Raw genomic sequence first — 11,510 nt, forward strand, 5'->3', positions numbered from 1 at the left:
GAAACTGGCATTCCAAAGAACAAATGCTGTTCTTACCAATGCCAGACTCTCTTTTGAGCTCCAGATGCTTCCAGATTTCTACCCAACAGCTCCATTAGGAAAGTATGTTTTATTTGGAGTTAATAGGACCTGGGTTTGAATGCTGCTCCTGCCACTTACTAGCTATGTAACCATGGCCAAGTCAGAATGTTTTGAGCCCGTTTCTTCATCTGAAAAATATAAAATGAGATTCAAGTAATGAACCTTAGAGTAGCCTCAAATATAAAGTGTCAATAATTCTGTGTATTAGTGAATAATAAAGAGACCTGGTGTTTCCATTGCTTACCCTGATGCGTGCACACATATGGAAACACATATACGATACTTGTCATTTTGGATCACCCTTCATGGAACCTGAGTTTATGGCCAGCAGAAAAAGCAAACAAGAGGATAAGCAAGTAGGATAGTCTTTGTAAATAAGAAGACATCCACTTATCTTTCTGTGTTCAGTCATTTCAATTGTGTGACTCCATTTGGGGTTTTCTTGGCAAAGATTCTGGAATGGATCGCCATTTCTTTCTCCAGCTCATTTTACATATGAGGAAACTGAGGATGACTTTCCCAGAGTCACATAACTAGAAAGTGTCTGAGGCAAGATTTGAACTTAGAAAGATGTCTTTCTGACACCAGATCCAGCATTCTATCCATTTTGCCTTCTAACTGTCCATTCAGAGTGTTCTGACATAGTATAATTGCTATAGCCACTGTAGTGGTCAACATTTATTTAGTGAAAAATGACCAGTGTTAGCTGTTATTCTTACATTTAGTACTAAAATGAAACAAATTGCAATTAGGTTAGAATTTAAAGACCTGCAAATTGTCTACATAGATTGAGATAATAAGATTCCTTGCCAGTAAGAATTTAGAAAATGATCTATTTCCTCCTTACTCTTCACATTTTACTAATAACATGCTAGAGTTATATTGAATATAGGAGCTATATTCAATATTTGGAAATTCTTTGAAATATAATTTTCAAATAGCATAGGTAAGGCAGACCTGTCCTCTTTGTAAGAGTTTTTACCTATTGACCAACGGAAATTAGGTTGTGTGATTTGATAGATAGCATCTTAGCATGTTGAGCTCTCTAAGTGTGGTCAAATCAAAAGAATACTAACTATGGAGTCAGTGAACCTGGGTTCAAATTCCAGCTCTGCCTCTGGCTACTTATGTTGCCTTTCTCCAGTCACTTCTCAGTTTGCTCATTCTCCACCCTCAGACCTCTTCAAACTTCCTTATTAATATTGAGGTCACCATTGTCCTTCCAGCCCCCCAGACTTACAACCTAGACGCCATTCTCACATTCTCACCTCTTTACTATCTTCTCCTCCCCTGTTGAATCTGTAGCACAGGCCGATAATTTTGCCCTTGCAACATGTCTCAAGTACACCTCCTTCTTTTTACCTCCCTGGTACAAGACCTTTATTACCTCATGCCTGGACTACTGCAATAGCCTGTTGGTAGGGCTGCCTCCTACCTCAGATCTCTCCTTACTCCAATCCTCCATTCAGCCACCAAAATAGTTTTCCTAAAGCTCAAGATGAAACCTCTGTCACCTCCCCTACTCAGTGACCTCCGGGAGCTCCCTATCAACTCCAGAATCAAACACAAAATCCCCTCTTTGATGTTCAAAGATCTATTAAACTAGCTGTCTCTCCCTGCAACCTTTAAAGTCTTCTTAAACCAAGCATCCATCCCTCCACATATTCCTCCATCCAGTGACACTGGCATCCTTGTTCCAGGAATGTAACACTCCCATCTCTTGACTCCAGGTGTTTTCACTAGCTGTATACACAGTGACTGGAATGTTCTTCCTCCTCATCGCCTCCTCCTGGCTCCCTTTGACTTCCTTTAAGCCCCAACTACAACCCTGTCTTCTACTGGAAGCTTTTCACAACCCTCCTTAATTCTAGTGTCTTCCCTCTTAATTATTTACTATTTATCCTGCTTAGATCTTGTTTGCATATATTTGTTGTCTCTCCCAGTAGATTGTTAGCCTCTTGGGGGAAGGATCTTTTGCTTTTTTTTTTTTTTTTAAACTTTAACTTCTGTGTATTGGCTCCTAGTCAGAAGAATGGTAAGGGTAGGCAATGGGGGTCAAGTGACTTGCCCAGGGTCACATAGCTGGGAAGTGTCTGAGGCTGGATTTGAACTTAGGATCTCCCGTCTCTAGGCCTGTCTCTCAATCTACTTAGCTACCCAGCTGCCCCCTCTTTTGCTTTTTTTTTGTATCTCCATCACTTAGCACAATTTCTGACAAATAGTAGGTGCTTAATAAATGTTTACTGACTTGCTGACTCATCTGTAAAATTGTGTTGGACTAAATCAGCAGTTCTTGGTGTGTGTGTGTGTGTGTGTGTGTGTGTGTGTGTGTGTGTGTGTGTGATGGACCCCCTCAGCAATCTGGTGAAATACACATGATCACAAAAAGAAATCAATCATATTGAAATACAGTCATCCATATCTGTTTCTATATCTCTCTTCCTCTTTATCTCCGTTGGCCCCGCTCTGGATTTTCTCTGTATTCCCTTCAAGCTCTGAATCTATGACTCCCCCATTTATAACCCCATGAAGTTTTTGAGTTGCTGCCTTAATTAAAGAGGTTTTCACACAAGGAATTTTCTTCCCCAGGGAAGCCCCAGATCTAAACCAAATACATAGAAATAATTTTTACGTTACGTGTTTTGTAAACTAGCATTGACAAAATTCATGCAATCTAGTTTGTGGATTTTTTTTTTAAATGTTACACTGAAGAACTTATTACTCTATTCCTCTAGGTGGCATGATTTAAGCTTCCTTTGAATCAACTGTTTTCCCCAACCCTGTGAATGGCTGGTTTCTTCCCAGTCATGCAGGTCAGCTTGCAGCTGATAAGATGCAATTGCTAAAACTAGCTGTGCTACAGCAATTCAGTTATTTACCTTGTTCAGGGACAGCCTTAGTCGTTCCATTGTGAAGAACTGAAGTGCTCTGTGAAGAAAAGGATTTGTGTGATTATCTGTAGTGGCTATACCAAACATTTGACCAGGTGTCCTGAAGCTTTTGTATCCGGTGCTAGAGGCAGGGTCTGCTTCATTCAGTGATGTCACTTTTTCAATGTATTTCTTTGGTTGAGAGTAAGTAGCTAGCATCCTTTCTAGAAGTTACCGACAAAGCCATTCAGCCAAGATGATTGTCTTTGAAGTTAACATTTGGATATAACCAAACACATTTGAATATAACTAAAACAATCTAAAGAGAAGCCACAAATTATAGAAATCCCAACCACATCATTTTTTTAAGTTAAGAGGAAACACAAGCTCTTTCAATTTTGTGAAGTAACTTCCCAGGTGTCCCTGGTTTTGTGAAACAGTTACTGTTTATTAAAAAGGAAAGATCAACATGTGAAAAGACAGCATTATAGGGAGCTGAAAGCACCAAATGACAAACAGAAACGTTCTGTTCTTTTTCTGTACCAGCACTAAAATGGGAAGGGGGGAAGACTGATTTTGCTTTTCAGAATCTTAATTGGTTGCTCGTTTTTTTCTAAAATTTGAAAGTGAATTTACCAGAATGGTAACAGAAGAGTCAGCAGGAAGATGAGTGTTCTCTCCAGCTGTGGTGTGGGATTGCTGTCAGCCCCTCTCTCCCTCTTCCTTTTCCCACTTTCCAAACTCTTGATAAACCTCACTTCTTCTACAAGAGGTTTGTACTCATGGATATCAAGAGTCCACTTCAGGGATCTTCTGGGCCCTTGTCTTTGGACTGATCTAGTTCTAAACAGTGCAAGAAAAAAAGGCATTTTAAAATTGTAGTCATAGTTGTTGGAGTATCTGTAGTACAAGGAGTTGAGGGAGAAGGAAGGAATTATCAATGTATATACTCTCAATCTGATTTTCCTGTTTTATTGTCATTCGGTACCAACTACCAAGATGGTTAGGATGGTGTTGTTCAAATACAGTATCCCTTGTAGCAAGATTATATGATAAATAATTGGAAAATGAATGCTTTACATTCACTTTCCAAAGCAATAGTTCATCATGAAATCTTTTTTTGTCTTTATACTATTATTCCTGAGATAATAACAAAAATGAGAATCATAGATATAGATCCTTTCCAGTCAAAGGCAAAGTTAGAGCCCTGACCAGAATTTAGATGCCTTAAGAAATATACATAGCAAAGTTTTTAAAAAAAATAAGATCTCTTTAAAAGGAAATTGGCTTATTGCACCACTATATTTATAAATTATTTAGATTTTAGTTCAACAAACAGTTATTTAATACCTATTGTATGCCAGGTTGGAGATAAAACTAAGATCAAAATCCCCCCCCCCCCAAAAAAAAACCTGGCTCTGCCCTCAAGCATTTTATATCCTGAGAAATGTGTACCTAGAAATCATAAATGAAATGTAAAATACTTTAGGATTAAAATACAATCCAAATTAAGGCTTTAATTTTTTCTAGGGAAGATAGTTATTGTAAAGGGTGAAATTGGATTCAGAAGATGCAAAAATAAAACTCACTTGTAAATGGAATGAAAAATCAAAGAATAGGAATTTGAGAAAGGCTGACAATTATTCAATAAAATTCTTGACAGTACTTTTCCCACTAAAATGGAAATAATAGTCTAGCTAGCCTATTATTGATAACAGTTTAGATTAGTGGGACAGATAGAGCAAGAAGAAGCAGACAGTGATCATTGTTAACTCAATCTGAGAACCTATGGAAATACTGTCAGAATTAAGTTTGATAGTGATTGGAGGGACAGTGGAAATTTATATACCTTCTCATAGCAAACATGGAGTATAGCCTTTGCTGTTAAGTACTTTGATGAGTCAGGACCTAGAAACTGGTGCAGCAGAGTGATAAGTGGGAGTATAGTTGGCAGCCAAACAAATAGAAAGTCAGGGCAGATAATTAGCCAAATAATAGCCAAAGAACCTGAGTTCAAATCTTGGCTCTGAACTGGATCAAATCACTTTTAACTTTTTGGTTACCTTGAATTAAATGATGGTGCCAGGACTAAATGACCTCCAGATTCCATCGACTTTTATGATCTTATAATATATTTAGCAGGATTGCACTTGTTAACTTCTTTTCTTCTTCTAACCTGAGGGCTTCCCTGGCCCTTGGGAGATCTGACATTGCATATAATATAACATAATATAATATAGTGTAATATAATAATTATTAAATAATCAATATTAGGGTTGCTGTCTTCTCAAGATGGTCAGTTTTCTCTTTTTACATAAAGATTATCCTGAGCTTTTATTTTTAGGTGGAATCAATATTTCCAGTTTGTTTTTAAATCTCTGATTATCAGGCACTGAAAAGGCAAAACACTAAATGATATCATCCATGCATATGGGATGACAGCTATGTTAATGGAATAAGTTGTGCAATCTCTAAACACTAATGAAACATACAGCAGATAAAATATACCTAACATGCCTATATATTATCTTCAGTAAAAGGCATAGCCAAGGGATGAGATGACACATGCCAAAAGTCATACTTGTATTAATTGTGAAAGTATCTAGGGGGGAGCTGGGTAGCTCAGTGGATTGAGAGCCAGGCCTTGAGATGGGAAGTCTTAGGTTCAAATCTGGTCTCATACATTTCCTGGCCATGGGCAAGTCACTTAACCCCCATTTCCTAGCCCTGGATGTGAGGGAGAGGGAGATGGGGACTGAAAGTTTGCCAGGAGTACAGTGCTAACCATTTCATTTAAAAGAAGTCAAATCTCTTTATTAGTATTAATTTCTGACATGCTGCTGTGTCATAGTGCTAAATACTTTGCTACAAGTTTTCTTTTATACTCTTCATAGAATTTACTAGTAGACTAAGGGCGGAGAACTTCTGGCTCATAGACCTTATTTGGTTCTCAGAGAGAGGCTGCACTCCTAGGATTTCCCCTCTGGATTTCCCCTTTGGGGCACTGATGACCATCCCATTTACCAATGAGCCTCTCAAGGTTAAAGAAATAAAGCACTCCAAGACCTCTGAAGAGTTATTAATGAGCTAATCCATAGTTTCAAAGGGTGACAGTAACTTGCTTAGACTCTTACAACCCAAGTGGACAACAAGGTAGAGTTTACTTCGCTGTAGAATCTTAAACCTGCCTAACCTCAGGCTCTCTCCTTCCTGCTGATCTCTGTCCCTCTGCCCTGCCTTTTCCTCTGGCTCTATCTCCCTTAGACTCTTTCCTGCTTACTACCTTTCTTCTAATCCTCTTGTTTCCTCTATCAGACCGGTGGGAGCTCCTGGAGATGACAATTCCCTTCTCCCCTTCTTTTGTTTTCCTACCAAGTAGCACATTGTAGGCACTTCTTGAATACTTTTTGATTGAGTCCTCCCTAACCCTCCTTTAATTGGCTGCAGTATGGAACTGAAATATATTCTGTAGTATTTGCTGACATAAAATATAGTTTTATAGGTGTCCCTTAATCTTGTTTTTAAAAAGGTTAGCAGAATGCCATTTTCAAGGAAAAATTCATTTTTTTTAAACTTGTGTGGTCTTTAATTATTTTTTCCTTGTAAATAGGTGACCTTAAATAGGAAAAAAGAAAAAATACTCCACCCACACATTTAGACCATATATATGTATATATGAAAGGACAAAACCACAAAGACCACTTCATTTTATGAATTTTATGTTCTGCAAGCTGAAGTTTTCATATGAAAAGCAATGCATAGAAAATGATAATATAGTGATGTTTAATTTCTCTTCTAAGTGTTCTTTCTGTCCCCTTCCCGTGTATATAGACAACAGACTTGTAGAGTAGGCTCTCAAAAGCTTTAAAGAAAACCCTTACCTTCTATCTTTTAACAAATACTAAGTATCAGTTAGAAGGCAGAAGTGTGGTAAGGGCTAGGCAATGGGGATTAAGTAACTTGCCCTGGTTTATACAGCTAGGAAATGTCTAAGATCACATTTGAACCCAGGACCTCTTGTCTCCAAGCCTGACTCTCTCTCTCCTGTGTTAATTAAGAAACTGCCAAACCACTTGGAACAGTGGATAGGATTAAATAAGAATACTTTCAGAGTGCCTTGCAAAACTTAAAGCCCTCTACAAATGTTAAAACTAGAATTATTATCTGGAAAATCTATATGCAATAATTTAAGATTAACCAGTGTGTGCATAATGCTTGACACATAGTAGGTGCTAAAAAATATTTATTGTTGTGTTATTTAAAATCACTTGGGATATTTCTCACATTGAAGGGTTATCCCTAATCCTTTGTGTTTATCAGGTGCCAGGATTTATAATAAAATTTAACTAGTTCAGTAGTTTAATCATTTCTTTTTTTCTTCTCTTTAAAATCACTCTGGAAAACTTTCAGAATGTTTACCGATGAAGTTGTTCTTTCCTTAGCATGAGGAAGGCTCCATCAGCTTGCCAACTCCTCTCCCTCCCTGATCAATAAGGTTAATACTGAAGGATAGCAATGAGTAGTTGTTTTGACATCAAACATTTGGTTTAGCCTGTTGTAGGAATTCCAGAAGACCTGAGTGAATGGTACCATTTAATGAGCAGGCAGAGTCTAGTTAGTGACTGGAACAGCTGCACCCTCTTGCACTCTGATCTGGAAAACAAAGAATTCAGTTTCCAGTTAAGTTACAAGACTTAAATCTTTACTGCTCTGCAGGACTTTAATGGTGAACTTGTATCCCACTCTGGGCATCTCCCAGTCCTTTTCCCCTGTGGATACAGACAGATATATCAATGGAAAATGGAATCTTCTCTCCACGGGCACTCACAAGCATACCACAAACAAGTGTTGGGGGGAAAAGATGAGCCTGAAAGCCAGTGTTCGAGATTGAACATTTATTAAGTGCTTACTGTGTGCCAGGTACCAGAGGAAGAACGATGGAGGCAGTCCTGCTTCATGTAGGAACTTACATTTTTCATAGGGGAAGGCTACCTGTAAGATAGTGAAAGTGTAAAGGACAAGGGGCACAGTGAGGAGAGAACTGGGAAGTGACAGGGAGGGATGCAGGAGCCAAATTCAGGTGGGATGAAGATGATGATCAGGGGTATACACTTAATGAAATAATTAAATGATAGAATACTTTATTTTTTTAATGTTAACTTTTTCAACTCGAAATAAATGAGCAACATCGTATCCCATTCTCTATCATTTATCTAATTTCATTGAGTGCTGATTTCATGAAATATACCACTGGGTTCTGGGGATCTTTTTAGAAGGCGTCTGCCTATTGGTAATAATGAACAGCTAGGCACAAATCAAACCCAGTGTCATTATTTTTCACTGAATTCTATCTGCCATAATGATATCCTTGGATTTTTTTTTTATTTAGAAAATGAAGAGTCAGTATCTTATGACTCTTACCTGCAGCCCCAGACAACAATGAAAATTATAGGGGACTAAGAGGTCACAGAGCCACGAATTCAGATATAATTGTCTTCAGAGAATGCATGTGGTATTTTCATTCTGAGACTGAGAAATAGTGAGTGATTTAATAGAAAGGAGAGAGATCCTGCATGCAGAAGTTCTGAACCAGTACATGAGACTCTGCCCCTGAGTTCTGAAGCTTTTCCTGCCTAGGAGGACTCCAAGATGGTTGCCATATTCCCTTCTCCACTTTACTAGGATTCCCAGTAGGGAGTGGATGAAAACCAGAAGTAGCGCCCCCACCCCTGTTTTGCTGAGGGACTTCACTGTCAGCCCCACCCTGACCCCAGCTCTGAGACTTCACTGTCAGCACTACAGTCCTTCCCAACTCCACCCTGGTGACCTCAAGGCTTTGGGGAAATAAAAAGGAGTTCCTCACCAAAAGGTTAGGACCTCCATTAAAAAGGATGTCTAAGTAAGCAATGTATGTCCCTCATTCAAGCCCCATCAGATTACAACTGTCCAGGAGAAGAGAGCTTGGTTCCTTTGCAAGAACTGACCACAAAGGGTGTCCGGTCCACAGTTCAGAGTTCCTTAAATTGGCCTTAACATCCATAGGGCACATCTGCTTTGTTTTTTCAGAGTGATTTTAATAGATTCTGCTCCTCAGTGGACAAGTGCCTTTCACTCTTCCTTCTGATAAGGATATAAGCTTCTTCTTTGGAGAGAAATCCACTGGCCCAAAGTGGAACCTCACTGGCATTGGGGAATAATTTCCTGAAGAGGTGATGTTCACAATTACTGGCCAGTTTCATCAGATGAGTGTTCCTATTTCTACATCTGCTCCAAATGGAGGAATATCCAGCATTCGACTCTTCTGGAGTAGCATGGAAGCCTGATGGATAGATAATGAATTCTGAGCCAGTCATTTAATCTCTCCCTTCTCTAGTCTAGGCAACTCTCTAGACTAGTTGTAGAGAAGGTGCAGTACCAGTGAAATGATAGATCCAGCCCTTGACATCTACCCTTCAACCAACGTGCCCTCAAACAGAATGTAAGTTCCTTGAGGACAAGGGCTGTTCCATGTTTCTAGAGCCAATCCCTTCTGCAGTACCTGGCTCATAGTAATAAAAGCTAGCATTTATGGAATGCTTTAAAGGTTCCACATGTGTCATTTGGGAATCCACCCAAAGTTCTGAAGCCTTTCTTACATAGGAAGGCGCCAAGATGATTGCCCTACTTCCTTCATTGCACACTAACCTCTCCAGTTTCCTGGGCTTCCTTGGGGGAAGCAAATGAAACCAGAAATAATGCCCCTGTTTCACTGAAGGATCTGACCATCAGCAGGACCCTGTCCTTCATGACAAGCTTATGTGATAGGTACTATTTCTCTCCCCCTGTTACAGATGAAGTTACAGAACCTGAGAGAGGCCAAGTGACCTCTTTGGGTCACATAACTAGAGCCTGTGAATAATTCAAATTCATGGCTTCCTGACTCCAACTTCAGGGCTCTGTCCACACAGGAGGCACTTAGATGCTTGTTGACTGATTACTTGGTCACTAAGCAGTACTCCCATTGCCAAAATGGACCCCTTTTCCCCAAAGCAATTGCTCACATTTTAATGCCTCATGACCTCAACATACTGAAGGGATTATTGTTTCTTGGTTGCCTCTCTTGAACTGCCTACCAATCTCAATCTCTTCTTTGTTATTTTTTGTTTTGGTTACAGGGTAGTGGCAGGATCTCCCTTAGCTTACTGGCTACATTGGTCACATGCCTTTCAGGCCCCATTTATATCTACACCTTGAATTATAAAAGCTGTGAATAGTACCTGGTGACTTTTTTGTGTTTCTCCAAAGGAAGGGAATATTAATTTTTTAAAGCCCTTACCCAGGGTCCTAGTATCAGTTCTAAGACAGAAGAATGGCAAGGGCTAGATCAGGGGTAAGTGACTTCCCTAAGGTCACACAGCTAGGATAAAAGTATTATTTTTCAAATGAGATAGTCCTGTTTACATCAGGGATGACCCTTACCAAGTGGTAGAGCCCTCTTTAAATTTCTCCAACTGAAAAAAAAAAAAAAAAAGGAAACACATTAACTGGCAGAGTTAATCTTGCATTTCTCCAAAGGATTCTGAGGCAGAAAAACTATATGTTATATATAGTGGATTGCAGCAGATATCCAAATTAGATCTCAGTCACCAGATAAATGCTTATTGAAGAAAAGAAACCAAAAAACTAAAGGACAAACTCTTTGACCAGAGGAGGAGAAGGTAAAGTGAATCCAATAGTGGATTAAGCAGAAGATGTGGGAAATGAAGGCCAACAACAGAGTTTTAATGAAGGAAGGATCTAGGATCTGAGATAGAGGAAGCTAGATCTTTTCTTAGATGTGCCCTGGTTAGTGGGCAAGGGGAAATCTGGGACACTTAACTGCAGATAAATCAGAGTATGAAAGGTGACAGATCTCTTCGTATATATGTAGATGTATTTATATGCAAATATGTGTATATACACATCTACAAACAGAAACATATTTGCCATGGGGAAGAAAGACTCAAATATGAGAACAAGCCAGGAAACCATGGCTTTCAATAAGGAGGTTTACTAATGTAGGGTAAATGTAAACCTTAACCTTCCAGGAGAACCGCCTAAAATGACTATATAAAGTAAATGGAGTTAATCGTTTTTATAAGGGCCACTATATTCATACACTTCTCCCTTCCCTCCTTCAGTCCCACATCCCACCAGCGCCTCAGAGAGACTCAATAGCTGGGGGTAAGAAGGGAAAAAAAAAAACGAAAAAAAAAAAAAAACCGGGAGGACTTCTGACTGCAATCCCAGCACGTCACTTTGTTGGAGGCAAACACGTGGTGCGAGGAGAACTTATAAATCTCCCCTCCCCGGCAAGATCGTGATGTTATCTGCTGGCAAAAGTTTCTTTCTGAGCTGAGCTGAAGGAGCAGAGAGAGAGGGAGGGAGGAAGAGAGAGAGAGAGAGAGAGAGAGAGAGAGAGAGAGAGAGAGAGAGAGAGAGAGAGAGAGAGAGAGAGAGAGAGATGGAGAACAGAGTATAACGGTCTATCTACCAATCTATTCAGGAAAGCCACAGAGGGGTTGCCTGGGAGAAAGGGGG

This window comes from Gracilinanus agilis, chromosome 4, assembly GCF_016433145.1.
Source record: "Gracilinanus agilis isolate LMUSP501 chromosome 4, AgileGrace, whole genome shotgun sequence".
NCBI lineage: Eukaryota > Metazoa > Chordata > Mammalia > Didelphimorphia > Didelphidae > Gracilinanus > Gracilinanus agilis.